The sequence below is a fragment of the Ailuropoda melanoleuca genome, chromosome 13 (assembly GCF_002007445.2).
Source record: "Ailuropoda melanoleuca isolate Jingjing chromosome 13, ASM200744v2, whole genome shotgun sequence".
In the NCBI taxonomy this organism is placed as follows: domain Eukaryota; kingdom Metazoa; phylum Chordata; class Mammalia; order Carnivora; family Ursidae; genus Ailuropoda; species Ailuropoda melanoleuca.
In genome coordinates, this window is record NC_048230.1 from 31,659,972 (window position 1) to 31,672,068 (window position 12,097).

Consider the following 12,097-nt stretch of genomic DNA (forward strand, 5'->3'; position numbering starts at 1 on the left):
AAAAAAAAAAAACTACAGTAAAGTTGACATTTTTCTCTACTCCTCTTGGAAGTCCCGTAAAAGCAATAAGAGGAATGAGAAGCAGACCCACAACAACATCATAATGACACTAGGAGGAGACATCTGAAACTCTTCAAATAAAAGGAGAAAGGGCTACTGAAAGCCGTGAGGAACTAACAAGCAGATTAGATGCTTGTGGCCGCAGATGTTAGGAAAGGCCAGCAGAGGGCGCTTCTCCAAGGGGTGGGTCGCAACTCAAGAGGCAAAAACAATAATCCCTTGTTTGCAATGACAAGACTGGGATGTGCGGACAGCGCCTTGTCTTCACAGGGACAGATCCGTGTTCTGGGTATGGATTTGTCTTCCTCGCCTGGAGGGCTTCTACTAGCACCACCGTTTCCAGATTTAGACATTGCCAGGATTTACTGGTCCAGGAATCAAGGAGAGATGGGAGCGGTCCTTCCCACTATGACCCCTAAAAACTCACTGGAAGAACTTTTTGCTTTCCTTGCCAGTGATCTGGGCTCAGTGGGTCCAGAGGTCTAGTGCCCAAGGGAGAAATGTTTAGACCGGGAAATACCATCATGGATCCATTCATTCGGAAGCCGAGACTTGCCCTTTGGCCATTTGGGATTCCTCGTGCTGTTGAAGACAAAGGAGTCACTGTTATGGGCTGAATGTTTATGTCACCCCAAAATCTATATATTGAAGCCCTAATCCACAATGTTATGGTAGTAGGAAGGGGGCCTTTGGGAAGTAATTTGATTTAGATGAGGTCATAAGGGTGGAGTCTCTCTCTCTCTCTCTCTCTCTCTTTCTCTCTCTGGAGGTTCTGCAAGCCAGGAAGAGAGCTCCCAACCATGCTAGCACCCTGATCTCACATTTTCAGCCCCAGAACTGCAGAACTGTGAGAAAGAAATGTCTGTTGTTTAAGCCACCCAGTCTACGGTACTTGTTAGAGCAGCCATGACAGTCACTGAGCTAGCCTTTGTGATTGATACGATCACCAAGTGGAAAATGGCTCTGCTAGACAATGTCTGGAATCCAAGGATTTGCCTTTGTCCCCAAAACCTGGCTAATGGGAAACTACAGCAACCTGATAAAGACAGGACTGCCAAGAACTCAAGTTCTACAGGAACAAAGTTTTGGGTCTCCATACCACGCATAGGGCTCTGCCCAACTGAGAAGAAGGAAAACATAGAATAAGTAATGGAAGAAGGCAGCTATTATGGCCATTTGTAGAAGAGATCTCTAACACTATGTTTTATGTTAATTTGCTCTTTTTCCTTCTTTTTTCTTTCTACCTTATATAAAGAGTGGCTTTTATATATATAACATATATATAATATATATAATATATATATACACACACACACACTCGTGTGTATATATGTATATATATATATACTCTTGTATATACGTGTGTGTGTGTATACACTACCTTATATAAAGTAGAGGCTAATGATTTTGGTATCACTTGATTACTAGCTGTATAACCTATTGGCCTTTACATGCCTAAGTTATTCAACTGGAAGGGTAGTAAAAGCATCCCCTCCTAGGTTTATGTAAAGATGTAATATTTGAAACAGTGCTCAGTAGGTGCCAGCTATTATTATAATCATCATTATTACTAACAATAGATGTTCTTTTTAATTTCATTATAACATTAGACAGGGAAGTCCCCAAACTAAGAAAGGAAAATTTTCCCAATTTTATTATCATTAATTTAAAAGACTATTTATCGAACTGCAAGTACGTGCTTATATTGGATGTTCCAAAATTTGGAATTAGAATTTTTTAAAAAAAACTTTCAGAATTAATTCATAAGACTTTTTTTTTTTTAACAATAGTAGTTGCTACAGTCATAATAGGAAAAAAACATCCAAGAGAAGGGTAGAAACCCCAAGTTCAGCATAATGATTACCTCTAGGAAGGAAAGGAAATTGGATTAGGGAGGACATGAGGGGCTTTGACTGTGTAGTAGTTGTCTATTGCTGCAAGACAAATTACTCCCGAATTTGGCAGCTTAAAATAATAACCATTATTAATCACACTTTCTGTGGCCCAGAAATCTGGGAGTGCTTTAGCTTGGTGACTCTGCTCAGGTCTCTCAAAGGTTTCAGTAAAGCTGTGGGTTGGGAAGACTCATCTGAAGACTCAAGTGGGAAGGGTCTGCTTTCAAGCCCACTTTTTGACTTTTGGCTGAAGCTGTCAGTTTCTTGTCACATGAACCTCTCATAGACTGAGTGTCCTCCCAACTTAACAGCTGGCTTTCCCCAGAGTAAATGATCTAAAAGAAAGAGAGAATGCATACCCAAGATAAGAGTTCGGACTCTTTGTAACCTAAACTTGGAAGTGTATATTGTCACTTCTTCTATATGCTATTGGTGACTCAGACCAGTCCTGCTACAATGTGAGAGGGGACTACACAGGGTGTGAATACCAGGAAGTGGGGGTTATGGGGGGCAAGCCATCTTGGAGACTACCAGCAACTATATATTTTTTTTTAATTTTATTTATTTATTTGACAGAGATAGAGACAGCCAGTGAGAGAGGGAACACAAGCAGGGGGAGTGAGAGGAAGAAGCAGGCTCACAGCAGAAGAGCCTGATGTGGGGCTCGATCCCACAACGCCGGGATCACGCCCTGAGCCGAAGGCAGACGCTCAACCGCCGTGCCACCCAGGCGCCCCTACCAGCAACTATATTTATAATTTTTAAAAATTAAATCTTTACTCTAAAATTATGATACCTCAACTATATTGACCAAACACTAGTTTCTTTCTTTTTTTTTTTTTTAAGATTTTATTTATTTGACAGAGAGAGAGAGAGAGAGAGAGAGAACAAGCAAGGGGAGTGGCAAGCAGAGGGAGAGGGAGAAGCAGATTTCCCGCTGAGGAGGGAGCCCAATGCAGGGCTCGATCCCAGCACCCTGGGATCATGACCTGAGCCGAAGGCAGATGTTTAACCAACTGAGCCACCTAGGTGCCCCAGTAGTTTTTTTTTTAATTAGACCCTGTTTGAGACAGTAAAATTTCTGGAATAATGAAAAGAGAGTAATTTTTTAATTAAGAAAATATGAAGCAAATATAGAAAAAATGTCAAGATTTGACAAACCTGGGGCATGCTTATGCAAGTATTCACTATGTTATTCTCAATAACTTTCTAATTGCTTGTACTATTTCATAATAAAAAATATCTTCCCTTAAAAATGTTCGGAGGTGGGGCGCCTGGGTGGTACAGTGGTTAAGCGTCTGCCTTCGGCTCAGGGCGTGATCCCGGCGTTATGGGATCGAGCCCCACATCAGGCTCCTCCGCTATGAGCCTGCTTCTTCTTCTCCCACTCCCCCTGCTTGTGTTCCCTCTCTCGCTGGCTGTCTCTATCTCTGTCGAATAAATAAATAAAATCTTTAAAAAAAAAATGTTCGGAGGAAGAGCACACCTCAAATAATGACGACAAAGAATCCTGAAGAGAATTTCAAGAAACAGTTAGGCATTCTCAGAAAAATACAAGAAGACATGGTCCTTGTAATCAGGAAATTATAAGGAGGGAGTAGACTGAGAAGAAAGAACAATACGATGAACCAATAAAAAAGCCAACTAATAAGAATTCCTTAGCTTTAAAATCCAAAGCAGAGTAGATAGTACTGAACACGAAATCAGGGACATGATGTATAGAAAAAAAAAAAAAAAAAAAAAAGAAAGAAAGAAAGAAAGAAAGAAAGAAAGAAAGAAAGAAGAAAAGAAAGTCTCCTAGAATGAAAAAGAAAAAGGGGTGCTTGGCTGGCTCAGTTGGAGGAGTGTGCACCTGTTGATCTTGGAGTTCTAAGTTTGAGCACAACATTGGGTGTAGAGATTACTTTAGAAAAATAAATAAAACTGAAAAACTAAAAAAAAAATTAAAAAGGAAAAAGAAAAAGAGATTAAAATGATAATGAAGATAAAATATGTAGAGGACACCATCAGAAGATCACTATTTAGGGGTGCCTCGCTGGCTCACTGGTAGAGCACAGGGCACTTGATCTTGGAGTTGTGAGTTCCAGCCCCACACTGGGCATAGAGCTTACAAAGAAGATCAATATTAAGGAAGTGACAAAAGAATAGGAATATTCAATAGATTCTAAAGGTGAAAATGGTGTAGGTATACAGATAAAAACAACTTAATAAACTTGAAGCAAAATTGTTTAGCCACTTGAAAGTGAAACATTTGGGGCACCTGGGTGACTCAGTTGGTTAAGCGTCTGCCTTCAGCTCAGGTCCTGATCCCAGCGTCCTGGGATTGAGCCCTTCTTGGGTCTCCCTGCTCAGTAGGGAGTCTGCTTCTCCCTCCCCCTGTTCTTGTGCGCACTCTCTTTCTCTCTCTCTCAAATAAATAGATAAAATCTTTTTTTAAAAAAAAGTGAAACATTTGAGGTATTCTCTATACATGAGGAAATGCTAACGAAACAAAGATGATGACTATGATTGATATTATTCAACAAAGTTTAGAAAGTTCTTATCAATGCAATAAAGAAGTTAAAGATTTGCGAAGAGGAGGCAAAATATTTTTTAGGTTACATGTTTTCCTTCGGGAAACCCAAGGAAATCAATTGAAAATAGTTTGGGGGGGCACCTGGATGGCTCAGTTGGAAAAGTGTGTGGCTCTTGTTCTCAGGGTCGTGAGTTCAAGCCCCATGTTGGGTGTAGAGATTACTTAAAATAAATGAATAAATTAAAACTTAAAAAGAAAAAGGAAACAGCTTGGAATATTCTTGGATATACACAAATTGGGACATACAAAATGTATGGATATGTAAATTAGTAGCTTTTCTATATATCTGCCAAAAGCAGTTAGAAAATAAAAAAGACTGGGGAACCTGGGTGGCTTAGAGGGTTAAACGTCAGACTTCTGCTCAGGTCCTGGGATCTCAGGGTCCTGGGATCGAGCCTGAGCACTAAATCAGGCTCCCTCCTTAGTGGGGAGCCTGCTTCTGCCCCTCCCACCACTGGTGTGCTCTCTCTCTCTCAAAATCTCTAAATAAAAAATATAAATAAACAAAATCTCTAAAAAAAAGAAAATATAAAAGACAAAAAGATCTTTCCTACATTACATCAAAAACACAAAGTATCCAGGAAATAAATTTAACATACAGATGTGTTGAGAACTTAGATGAAGAAAATGATGATATTCTAACGAGGTAAAGAAGACTCAAAGAAATATAGAGATAAACTATTTTCATGGACAGAGAGACAATATTGAACAGCTGTCAATTCCCTTACAAACGAATCTATCCATGTAATGCAAATTCAAAAAATCCAACAGAATTTTCAAAATTTAGCAGAGTACACATGGGAAAACAAGACACTGTGATAGACAATTTTTTAAAAGAAAAATGTGTTTTAATATCACTATAATTATAACAATGACCCAATATGGGCATATAGGCATGGGGGTAGACAGAGAGAGTAACAGAAAATCTAAAAATAGACCTAAATTTATTAGAAGTTAATACTCTCTATGTTAAAGGTGACATCTCAAATTCAGAAAAGGATGGATTTATTTGCCAATTGGGTTAGACAACTTTCTAGTTATTTTAGAAAAAAATAAATTAGATTCTTACCTCATACTACATATCCAAATAAATTCCAGATGGAATCAAGACTTAACTACAAGCACTAGAAAAATAGAGGCTGATATATATATAATTTTGAGTTGGAGAATGTCTAAGCATGACACAAAGACACTGGGGACATTGTTAAACAAAAGACTGACGGATTTTAATCTACAAAATTTAAAAATTTGATTTGGCCAATAAATCACAAACAGGTTGAAAATCAACAAAATTTTGTGAGGAAATATTTGCAATATATATCATGGACAAAGAGTTAAAATTCTTAGGCTGGAAATAGCTCCCCAAAGAGGAAAAGAAAATGAAAATCCTAATAAATAGACAAAGACTAAGAACAGGCTCTTCGCCAAAGAAGAAATCCAAATGGCCAATAAATCCACGAGAAAATCTACAATATCACCAGCAATCAAAGAAATACAAATTAAAACAAAGTGAAACTCTTTATTTTTTTAAAGATTTTATTTTTAAGTTATCTCTATGCCCTGTGTGGGGCTCAAACTTACAACCCAGAGATCAAGAGTCGCATGCTCCTCTGACTGAGCCAGCCAGGCATTCCAGAAACCCTTAAAAACAAAAACAAAAACAAAAACAAAAACCTTTTTGGAACAGCAAGGATATCAAATACAATAATGTGATATCTCAATATGGAGAAATAGGCATTATTACATACCTACATTGATTGCTGGTCAGTATTTGGGGGACAGATCAGCAATATGTAGCAAAAACATTGAAATTATCATATATTTGACCCAGCGATACAATGTTTAGGAATTCAGTCATTAAAAATGACCATGGGGGGACCTGGCTGGCACAGTCAGAAGAGCATGGGACTCTTGATCTTGGGATTGTGAGTTCAAGCCCCACAATGAGTATAGAGGCTACTTGTAAATAAAAAAAATCTTTAAAAAATATTCTAAATACATACATACATATGATGGAATCCCATACTTATTGAAACAGAAAGATGTTGACGTATCATTAACATTTATTTTTTACAGATTTTATTTATTTATTTGAGAGAAAGAGAGAGCACAAGCAGTGGGGAGAGCGGTGGGGGGGAGGAGCAGGCTCCCCACTGAGCAGGGAGCCCAACGTGGGGCTGGCTGGCTGGATCGCAAGACCCTGAGATCATGACCTGAGCCGAAGGCAGACACGTTTAACTGACTGAGCCATCCAGGCGCCCCAATCCCACGCTTATATAAAGAAACTATGTAGGGGCGCCTGGGTGGCACAGTCGTTAAGCGTCTGCCTTCGGCTCAGGGCGTGATCCCGGCGTTATGGGATCGAGCCCCACATCAGGCTCCTCCGCTATGAGCCTGCTTCTTCCTCTCCCACTCCCCCTGCTTGTGTTCCCTCTCTCGGCTGGCTGTCTCTATCTCTGTCGAATAAATAAATAAAATCTTAAAAAAAAAAAAAGAAACTATGTAACATATTTACATGCACATATATGTGTAGAAAAAAGTCTAGAAATTGATACACCAAAATATCTATAATAGTTATTTCTAGATAATAGGATTGTCGTTGATTTTTTTCTTTTGTATTATCTATTCTGCAAGGAATATGTATTACTTATATACATTTTAAAGGCTTTTATAAAGTGATGGAAGATCATCACAAAAAAAGAGCCAACAGATTCGACTCTATGAACTAATAACATTTCTTATGTAAGATTTCAAAAATTATTAGGTCAATCAATAGAACACTTCAACACCTCAGAAACCACCACCCCACTCCTGCCGTACTCTTTCCAATACCTACTCCCCGGAATATCCTGATTTTTTGCACCTTGGATTAGTTTTGTCTATTTAGGAACCTATAGAAATGAAATTACATAGCATACAGTGTTTGCGTCGGACTTCTTTTACTTGAGATCATGTTTATGACGTTGATCTATATTTGGCTTTTGTAATTGCAGCTCATTTATTTTCATCGGTTTATAGCAACAAATGTGGTTCATGATTCTGTCTCCAGGAGACATATGGCATCGTCCGGAGACAGTGTAGACTGCCATAACTGGAGGTGGGGAGCACTAGTGTCCAGTGGAAAGGCCAGGGACACTGGGCAACGTCCTGCCCTGCACAACAGAGAATTACCTCGGCCTAAATGTTCGTAGTGCCGAAGTTAAGAAACCTTGCTCTAGTGATGTCTGGCTGGCTCAGCTGGTAGAGCACACAACTCTTCATCTCTGGAAAGCTCCATGGTGGGTGTAGAGATTACGTAAAAATAAAATCTTTAAAAACAAAAAAATCCCAAACTCCACTCAATAGTATCCCGGTATGTCACAATATACCCATTCCTCTAATGACGGGGACACAGAAAGATTTACAATAGTAACAATCGTAAACAGCCTGAAAGGGTCACAAATTACGGTTTGCCCAAATGACAACATATTATGTAGTTATGAGATTTCACATTTCCAAAGAGTTTTTAAATAGTATTTTGAACAGTTTTAATTGAATAAGAGCTGGATACAAAATTATACGCACAAAACATTTAATGGGGTAGCATTTCTGTCATGGTGTCATGTGAACAACACAGGATCCAAAATAGTGTGGACACTCTGCCCACACCTGTTAAGAACGATATCCCAGAAGGAGCCTGGAAAGAAATACGTGGAGAAGTGGTAAGGCCCGGTGGGGCGAAATGGTAGTGAAACAAGGCCGACATTCTGTAGTTCTTGCGTCTACCGTTTTTTGTTTTCCAAATGTTCCGTTAGGATGATGGAGAGTGATAGGGAAATACAACAAAGAATTTTAAAAAACAGCTACTCACAACCTCTCCTGGACTCCCCCTTGTCTGTAGGGCCTCGAGGCTCTCCAGCACCTTCTCCCGTTGAGGGTCCTTCCCTGGGGCGCCACCATGCTCCTGGGGGGCCTGGGTGGGCTCGTGATCGCTTACACTCGCAGCCCGCAGGTGCCGCGGTCCTCCTGCAGCCCCGCCCTCCTTGGTCAAGCTGGGGAACCGCAGTCATTTTTCAAACCAGAGTTGATGTGGGACCTCCAGCCACCTTTAGGTGGCCTCCAAGTTCTGTTAACCACAACTTTTTCTCGAACAGGTACAGCGTCTTCTTTTTTTTAAAAGATATTATTTATTCATTTGAGACAGAGACAGAGAGAGCACAAGCAGGGGGAGGCAGAGGGAGAGGGAGAAGGAGGCTCCTCGCTGAGCTGGGAGCCCCACATGGGCTCGATCCCAGGACCCTGAGGTCATGACCTGAGCTGAGCCGAAGGCAGACACTTCACCATCTGAGCCACCCGGGTGCCCCTAACACGTAAAGCTCCTTAATTGCACTTCACATTATAAGTGAATGTTGTTTTCCACAGTGAGCCACGTGAGGGGAGGATTTATGGCCTAACATCCCAGGATTGAGCCCTATCCCTGTGGGAGTAAACCTAGGGGTTACCTTTGAAAGTCTGAAGACTTTGGGGAGACCCTGGTCGCCATCGAGATGGTCCTGAAATCGAAGAACTGGAATGTGACCGTAATTTATCTAATGGAAACCAAAGCAAATATTCTACTTTTTTTTTGAAGAATGAATATGACTGAGATTCCTGGCTTCTAACACAGTGCCTGGAACATAGTATTTGGATACCAACCGATGGGCACTCGGTAACTTCAGTTCTGGCACTCATCACCCAGAGTTAGTGCAGACCCCACTATTTAAGGGGCGCCCTGCATACCGATACTGCTCCAATTTCGGACCACCTGGCTACAGACCTGGGGCTTCTCATGATCCCCCACAGGTGTGAGAATTGTCTGTAACGCACAGAACTCAGGAAAGCACTATACTTATGATTGCAGTTTTAATATACAGGAGGCAAGTCAGGAAAGCTACACGAAGAGACACATAGGATGAGATCTGGAAGGGCCCCAAATGCATAGCTTCCGTGTTCTCTTTCCATGGATTAGGGCCCATCGCCCTCCTAGCCCCTCATCAACCAGGCAGTGCCACTGAGCTTTCGGTGGGGTTTCATTACCTAGGCCCGATGGATTAAATCATTGGCCATCCAATTGAACCCAATCTACAGCCTCTCTCCCCTCCCTGGAGGTCAGGCAGGCTCAAAGTTCTGCCCCTCTAATTGCACAGTTGGTCTTTCTGGTGACGAGCTCCCATCCTGGAGCTATCAAGGAGCCCTCCAAGGGTCACCCCTTAGCAAAAAACTCATGTGTGATCCAGGAAGCTCACGAGTAACTACAACACTTCTGTCACCTGGGAAATTCCAAGGGTTTTAGAAGCTCCATGCCAGGAACCTGGCACAAATTCTTTATTATACAACACATAGTAGACACTCAATAAATATTTGCTAAGTGGAAAGATACACTAAAAATACCAGAAATTGGCAGGGGAGAGAAAAGCAGTTAGGCTCTTAGATTCTTCCAGCGGACAAGTGTATATACCTATTATGAAGACAGACACATTAGGCTACAAAAGACCAATACCGTTAAACATTCCAATCCTATGACAAACTCTCCCTGCTCTGGTTTATATTACCAAGCACGCCGATGATAATTTGACTTCCCGTGTGGCTTGTTTATAGAAAGACCATGCTAGCCAGGCTGACATGAGTAGCACGTCTGCCTGAGTTGATTTCTTGTCGTAAATTCATAAGCGGCGTTCTGGCTTACGTGGATCAGTCTCTGAGCTCTTTGTGCCGTCCACCATTAGTGTAGTTTCTGAGCCAGATGCTGCCCAAGACCCAACCCTGGACTCTGGCAAGTTCTTCCAGGCTGGTGCCACCCCGGAAGCCTCTAAGAGCCCGTGGGAGCCATCCAGCCAGCTCTCTGCCTCTACATTTCAGGGTGTGGGCTTCAGGGCATTCACAACATTCCTGCGACAGAAGAGTTTCGGGAACACCCCAAATCGGATCTGGGTGACTTGAATATAATCTCAAGCAAGCAGGTATGTCTGAGATGTGGTTGTAAATGAGAAAGCTTAAGCCTAATTAATTTTATTCCACTTGACTTAAAGAAAGAGCATGTGACAGAAGGGGATCTGAGGACATCTGTAACCTGGGCCTCAAGAACACAAGCCTCCAGAGGCTGGAGACACTGACTGGTGTACACAGGCTTTGCAGTGACTGGAGAGATTCACTCTTCTGGAGGAAACAGAAAACTCACTCCTCTAAAACCCAAATGAGGAGGATTAGCCCACCACGAGCTGCAATTCAATTTAGTGCTCAATAAGCAAACTTCTGGTTAATAATGAGATTGCTGAATCATCTTTACTATATCTTCTCCATTGCAAGTTAATGAATGATGGTCTGGTTTATACATCTTCCTCTTATGAGTTTGTTTAATATGAGTCAGTCCCACAAATCTGATGCATTGACATAAGTGGGTTTCAAGCTAAGGAAAGTTGAGGATCAGACTATAGAAGATAGTGAATCCCTACAACATATCGTCAGCCTGTGACTAGCTAGCCAGCTCCTCTCTCAATGAATATATTTATCTCACTGTATCCCTCAAGCCACAGCACACCTATTCAGGAAACTGTTCTACAGTACTTTTTTTTTTTTTTAAAGTTTATTTATTTTTGGTAATCTCTACACCCAACATGGGGTTTGAACTCACACCCGGAGATCAAGAGAGGCGTGCTCTTCCGACTGAGCCAGCCAGGCGCCCCTGCTCTACAGTGAACGACATTCTCTTTGGATACCCACTATGGCTCCATTGCCACAACCCTTCAAAGCGGTCTGCTTTCTTGGAGATCTTGGTTGTTAGAATATCTTTTCTTAAATTGGAATTAAACATGTCCCTTCTAACTTCTACCTACTGATTCTTTCACAAAACATCACAAATGTTTTTGCATGCCTAGGCTGCTTAGCCTCTGTTCCTGTGAAGGAACTTGGTGATGGAGCCAAGCCTTCTCACTCCCCTATTGTTCTCCTAGCTTTCCAGTGTCTTTCTTGAAAACATGATCCCCCCTGAATCTGGTCAGTCCACTAGCATTATTATTTTTGAGACATAAGATATTGGTGCAGCAAAAGTTTGTTATTTCTTTTAGCAGCTGCATCTCACTCTTGGCTCATATGCTTCAGATAAAATGCCTTCACCTCAGTGCATTTCCCCTTCCTTTTGGGTTGGAAGCTGTTGAAATGAGATACACATTGGTGAGGCTGTGGGTTCTATGGTGAGCTTACCCCCCCCCCCCCNTTGGGGAGGCTTTGGGTTTACCTTGGTGGGCTTTCCCCCCCCCCCCCCTTGGTGAATGCTATTTCTGCTCAATCTGAGGAAAAGGGTCCTTAGCTCAGGACTCATACAGAGTCGTTTCAAGAATTCGGACCTAAGCCGTGAATGAGTTTATTTTTCTTATAAAGAAAGAGAGAGAGAAAAACAAAAGATCTACCTTTCTCTAGGAGAGGAGCCATCATGAGAGCGCTGGAGAGGTGTTTTCCTCATTTTTATCTCCTTTTACCTGGGTGGGTAAAAGGCACTCAGCATGGGCTTGATGAGTCTAGCCAAGGAGATACTAATCAATTGAGAGAGAGG

General features: G+C 41.4%; 1 pseudogene; it reads right to left on the minus strand.

Annotated features, from left to right (window-relative positions):
* LOC105239928 overlaps positions 1-8,579 on the minus strand; it is a 13,275-nt pseudogene extending 4,696 nt beyond the window's left edge.
* Between the last annotated feature and the right edge of the window lie 3,518 nt (positions 8,580-12,097).